This window comes from Meleagris gallopavo (assembly GCF_000146605.3).
Source record: "Meleagris gallopavo isolate NT-WF06-2002-E0010 breed Aviagen turkey brand Nicholas breeding stock chromosome 13 unlocalized genomic scaffold, Turkey_5.1 Chr13_random_7180001957629, whole genome shotgun sequence".
NCBI classification, from domain to species: domain Eukaryota; kingdom Metazoa; phylum Chordata; class Aves; order Galliformes; family Phasianidae; genus Meleagris; species Meleagris gallopavo.
Window position 1 is genome coordinate 1,295 of NW_011098244.1, and position 6,037 is coordinate 7,331.

The 6,037-nt window shown below is 47.2% G+C and overlaps 1 long non-coding RNA gene across 2 annotated transcripts in view; it reads right to left on the reverse strand.

Annotated features, from left to right (window-relative positions):
* Window positions 1-560: 560 nt before the first annotated feature.
* The window catches only part of LOC109364190, a 12,085-nt gene continuing 6,608 nt past the window's right edge, over window positions 561-6,037 (reverse strand). Inside the window, exons 3-6 of one of the 2 annotated variants that reach the window (XR_004162300.1) lie at window positions 3,065-3,136; window positions 2,915-2,990; window positions 2,492-2,599; window positions 561-600 (exon numbers count right to left, since the gene is read on the reverse strand). This is a non-coding gene — a long non-coding RNA (uncharacterized LOC109364190). Of the gene's footprint in view, window positions 601-2,491; window positions 2,600-2,914; window positions 2,994-3,064; window positions 3,137-6,037 lie in introns of both variants that reach the window. The other variant, XR_004162299.1, reaches the window with a different exon arrangement.

Sequence of the window (6,037 nt, forward strand, 5' to 3'; positions counted from 1 at the left end):
GACGGTCATGGCCAAGAGAATTTGGTGGGGAAGCAAAAACAGGAGGGCAAGTGAATGCACAGGCAAAGACAACGGCCAAGAGAAAGTGAAAGGAAATACAAAGGGCCATGGCCAAGACAACGCGGAAGGATACACCAAAGCAGGAGGGCAAGAGAACGCGGCAGGGAACGCCAAAACTGAATGCTGAAGTGAATGCAGCAAAGAAAGCCAAGGGCAATGGCCAAGAGAATGTGGCATGGAACGCAAAAACAGGAAGACAAGACAATGCAGAAGGGAACACAGAGGACAAAAAAAGGTAAACGCTACAGCGAAAAGCCAGAGACAAGGAGAATGCAGAAAGAAAGAACAGGCAGCCTTCCGGGCACCACAAAGTGCAATTCAGAGCTCTGGGAGCACCATGTTGTGCCATGCTATGGAATGGGTAAACACTGGTGGCTGTGCATTGCCCTTACCTGCTGGGCAGACAATTACTAGTCAGCAAAGTGAGCTTCCGGGGCATTCCAGGAAATGCAGATTCCAGTTCCTTGCTGTTCCCATGGAAATCCACACATCTCCATGCAGTTGTTACGGCACTCGGGAGCACCGCAGCTCTGCTGCCACCTGTTGGACACAACGCAGTAATGAAGGCACTGCCCTGCATATGTACCTCTTACACAAAGCTGCGCTCCTATCTCAGAGCAACGTGGCTGCACTCTGTGCACGATGCTGCTTACCACCAGAGAAGGCTCAAGTACCCAACAACATTTTTGCTTTCATCTTCTTTGGTAACTGCTCACTATACACTGCCCTCACTTTTGGTTTGGTAGGTGGGGATTGAGGAAGCAATGCCAGTCCCACAGACCCCTGCCCATCCCACTCTATGATGGGAGATCAGGTTCTAGACCACCTGAGGACCCGAACATTTGGGTCCTGACGAGATGAATCCCACAATTCCAAGACAATTCACCGCTGCAGTCACTGAGCCACTCTCAATGGTATTTCAGAAGTGGAGGCAGTCAGGTGAAGTCCCTGATAACTAGTAAAAAGGTGACAGCACACCAGATATTAAGGATAAAAAGTGTGACCCTGGCAACTACCACCATGTCAGTCTCACCCCTGTGCTGGGCGTGATCACGGAGCAGATCCTCCTGGAAGTGACTCTAAAGCACACGTTCCAGTGAGTCAGCACCCTCTGTACAAAAAGCTTCCTCCTAATAACCAACCTAAACCTCCCCTGTCTCCGTTTAAAACCATTCCCCTTGTCGTATCGCTATCCACCCTCAGAAACAGCCATCCCCCCTCCTGCTTATGTACTTCCTTTGAGTATTGGAAGGCTGTGATGAGGTCTCCCCAGAGCTTTCTCTTCTCCAAGAAAAACAACCCCAGTTTCCTCAAACTTTCTTCATAGGAGAAGTGCTCCAGCCCTCTGATCATCTTAGTGGCCCTTTCCTGGACCTGCTCCCAAAGCTCCACATCCTTCCTGTGCTGGGGCCCCAGGCCTGGACGCAGTACTTCAGATGGGGCCTTACAAGAGCTGAGTAGAGGGGGACGATCACCTCCCTCTTCCTGCTGGCCACTCCTCTTTTAATGCAGCCCAGAACACAGTTGGCCTTCCGGGCTGCGAGCGCACACTGCTGGCTCATGTCTGGCTTCTCATCCACCAGGATCCCCGAGTCCTTCTCTACAGGGCTGCTCTCCAGGGGGTTCTACACCCAGTTCATACAAAGATCTGGGATTGCCCCTTCATCAGTGACATGAACAGAAGGGTTGAGTGCACCCTAATGACACCGAGCTGTGGGGTGCAGTGACACAACAGAAAGTCGGGACCTCCCAGCATCCAGAGAGACCTCAATGCGCTGAGTAGTGGGCACAAATCCAAGTGCAGGGTCAGCAGCTGGGATGAGGGAACGCCGACCACCAAAACATGCTGGGGGATTTAAGGACTGAGCGCAATAGTGCCCCATAGGGCCCTGGGGTACCGGTGGGTAGGAGCTGGACACGAGCCAGCAATGGGCCCTTCCAGCCCAGAACACCAAATATATCTTGGCCTGCATCCAAAGATTGGTGGTCAACGGGCAAAGGGAGGCGACTCCCCCCCCCTCCCTGCACTGGTCAGGCCTCACCTGCAGTGCTGCACCCAGACATGGGGTCCTCAGTGCAGACAGACATGGAGCAGTGGGAGCACATCTAGAGTACAGCCACAAACATGAACCTAAGGATGGAACACCTCTGCTTTAAGAAGGGAGAGCTGGGCTGTTCAGCCTGGAAAAGTGAAGGCTCCAAGGAGACCTGGTAACAGCCTTTCAATAGCTAAAGGAAAGAACAAGGGAAAATTGAGGTTAAATCTAAAGAAAATGTCTTCCACAGTGAGGGTGCTGAGGCAGTGGAACAGGTTGCCAGAGACATGGTGGATGCGCTGCCTCTTTCAAGAGGAGGCTGGGTGAGACTCTGAGCAACCTGATCCAGCTGTGGATGTTCACTGTGGGGGAGTCGGACCGCATTGCAAACCTACCTGCGTACAAGCAGTGCACCAACATGGGGCTCACGGTGTTCGTTACCTGCCGCACAGATCTCACACCGCTGATTGGAGGAGCCCAGGTAATCCTTAAACCCCATTATGCTGCAAAATGAAATCAGAAGAGACACAGAACGTAATTGAAAACAGTACAAAGATGCGCAGAATGCCCTTAAAAAACACTGCATAGATGCAATAAACACAAACCACTATTAATTACAGCCATGAAGTGGAAATACAGAGAAATAGAAAGAACATATTTGAAGCCCAGATGGGAGATTATGAGCTGAGAACCACTGAAAAGAAAACAACACACATAGCTAAAACAGCTGCTCTAACCCAGCTTGAGATCCCCCAAAAAAGCAGAGTTCACAGCTCTGAAATAAAGCAGGAATCTCTCAACCCTTTCTAAGTACTCACCCCACACCCCAAAGGAAGCTATTTCCAGGTTCAGATGCTGTTCTTACAGCTACCAGCCCTTCAATGGAATTAGGATCTGCTAAAAAGAGGAGATGAGAACCCTGAAATAAAAAAGAAACCACTTACCCCATTCCAAGGACCAACACTCACCCACACTCTGAAGTGAAGGAAGCAGCTTCCAGGTACAAACGGCTACCAGCCCCTAAGTACAGACAGGATTCCCTGCCAAAAAAAGAGAAAACAGCTACAAAATAGAGAAGAAAAAAAAAAATAAACAACTCACCCCATCCCTAAGAGCAAGGCACACTCCAAAGGAAGCACTCCACAGGCTCAGATGCTGCCCCTGCCCTTCCCAGCCCTTAAATGGGATCAGGGAGGGGTGGAGCCTGGCTCTGCCTCACCCACAGACAAATTGCCCCCAGCTGTGCTGCAGGGCCGCACCCCTCCCCAGGTGTTCCATCACAGCTTCAGGTGGGCCCTTAAAGTGCCGGTACAGCCATAGGGCAAAGAAAATGAATAATGTGAAATGCTGCCAAGGGAGGTTTATAGCTGGAGGACCTGCGATAACCCACATATTTTAATCCCAGTCTGTCCCTGATGCCAATTGGTGACTGTATGAAAACTGCTGAGTCATGGCCGGAAGCTCTGATTGATCACCTGAGGCAGCGATGACTCAGCACGGAGCACAGCTGAAGGCAATCAACCGGTGCTGCCAGAAGGGCGGAGTCTGGCTCCACCCCTCCTGGACCCATTTAAAAACTGACCAGCAGTAGGGAACAATCTTTTCTGGAAATCTACTGTGATGGTGTTCGATAACGAAGGCCAGCATATGGGTAAGTTTGCTACCTGTTCTCTTTTTGTAATTATAATCTTGTTTGCCTGACTCTCTTGTTTATAATTGTAGCATCTTAAAATTAATTATGATATGCTTGGCAAGTACAGCAAACCAAATATACTAGAATTTATGACGTGTCTTTTCTTTGCAATTTCTATAAATGGCTAAATGGGGAAAACACTGCGCCCCTAGATAAAATGATTCCTGAGCAGGTCCCAGGACTTCTGAAATCTCACTGTTCTGAACTAACGGTTATCGTCGAAAATATGAGGTCCCCTACCTGTTATGGGAAATATTTCTTCCAATACTGTTGAGTAGATTTCTTTTATAGACTAAGCAAAAATACATTGATCACAAAGGAAAGACAACTGGCTGCCTCCACAATGGCATGACCACTATTAAATACTTTAAATCATGCTGAAACGAGGAATAATACTTTAAAGAATGAAAACCAGCTTTTGAAAAACAATATTGAAATGTTAGAGCAAGAAGTTGGCATATTAACAGGGAAGAACCCAATTCTACATATTCCAATAAGTCAAGTTTGTAACATGTCAATACACGATGACCAGAATCCTGAATCAACAGACTGCGTTCACCAGGAAAATAAAAAAATCTAAATTAGATCTCGAATTTGCAATTTCAACAGATCCGCTACAAGTCCGTCCTGTCGTAACTCAGAAAACAAAAAAACAAACACAGGACAGACCGGCAGAGCTGCTGCCTGATCAGTGGCCCCCTGCCCTCACGCATTTCCATGCAACAGCCCAGCCGTATACGGCAATGGAATTGATGGGTTGGGTACAGGGATTTGGGCAGAAGCCTAGAGAAACTGTACCAGCTTGGTTATGAAGACGTGGCATTCTGGGGCAGAAAGTGTTTGGGTGAATGGCCAGAAAGTAAACAAGCTGGCCACCGTGACTGTGCATCCTGCTCTCAGGCAGAGGTTATATGCAAATAATCAATATCTTAAGGAAAACCGGTCTATAACAGAATGGTTAACAGCACGCTGCCATACGGAATGGCCAAAAAAGTCCGATATACCTCTACATACAGGGATGTCATCCTTCATGAAGGACTGTATGGAAACTGCTGAGTCATGGCCTGAACCTCTGATTGATCACCTGAGGTGACTGATGAGTCATCCACAGGACCACAGGTGAAGGCAATCAACCTGTGCTGCTGAAATGGGCGGAGCCATGCTCCAACCCTCCTGGATCCACTTAAGAGCTGACCACCTGTGGTGAAGGATCACTTCTGGAGATCTGCTCAGCTGGAATTTGGTATACGAGCCCAAGATATGGGTGAGCTTTCTATCTATTCTCTTTTTGTTATTATAACCTTCTTTGCCTGACTCTCTTGACTATTTCATAATTGCAACACCTTAATACCCTAGGCGACTTAGGCAAGCCAAATATACATCATGTCTTTTCTTTGAAATTTCTATAAATGGGTAAAAGGCAGAGAATGCTGTCCCCCTAAATAAAATGACTCCTGGACAAATCCCAGGATTTGTGGAATTTCCCTATTATGAATAAGCAAACATCACTGAAAAACGGGGTCCCTTACGTGTTATGGGAAATATTTCCCCGTACTATGTGGCAGATTACTTTTAGGGAGTTAACAAAGATAAACCGACCACAAAAGAAAGACAATTGGCTGCCTCCACAATGGCCTGACCGCTATTAAATACTTGAAATCGTGCTAAAATGAGAAATAATACTTGAGAGAATGAAAAACAACTTGTCAAAAACCATATAGAAAACATAGACTAAGAAATGGGCATATTAACAAGAAAGAAACCAATTCTGCATCTTCTAATAAGTCAAGTTTATAACATTTCAATACACAATGACCAGAATCCTGAATCAACAGACTGCATTCACCAGGAAAATAAAAAAATCTAAATTAGCTCTCGAATTTGCAATTTCAACAGATCCGCTACAAGTCTGTCCTGTCGTAACTCAGAAAACAAAAAAACAAACACAGGACAGACAGGCAAAGGTGGCTCCTGATCAGTGGCCCCCTGTCCTCACGCATTCGCACGTAACAGCCCGGCCGTACACGGGAACGGAAATGATAGATTGGGTACAGCGATTCTTGGCAGAAGCCTAGAGAAACTGTACCACCTCGGTTATTAAGACTGTGAGATTCTGAGGCAGAAAGTGTTTTGGTGAATGGCCCAAAAATACCCAAGCAGGCCACCGTGACTGTGCATCCTGCTCTCAGGCAGAGGTTATATGCAGGTAATCAATATCTGAAGGAAAACCAGTCTATAATAGAATGGT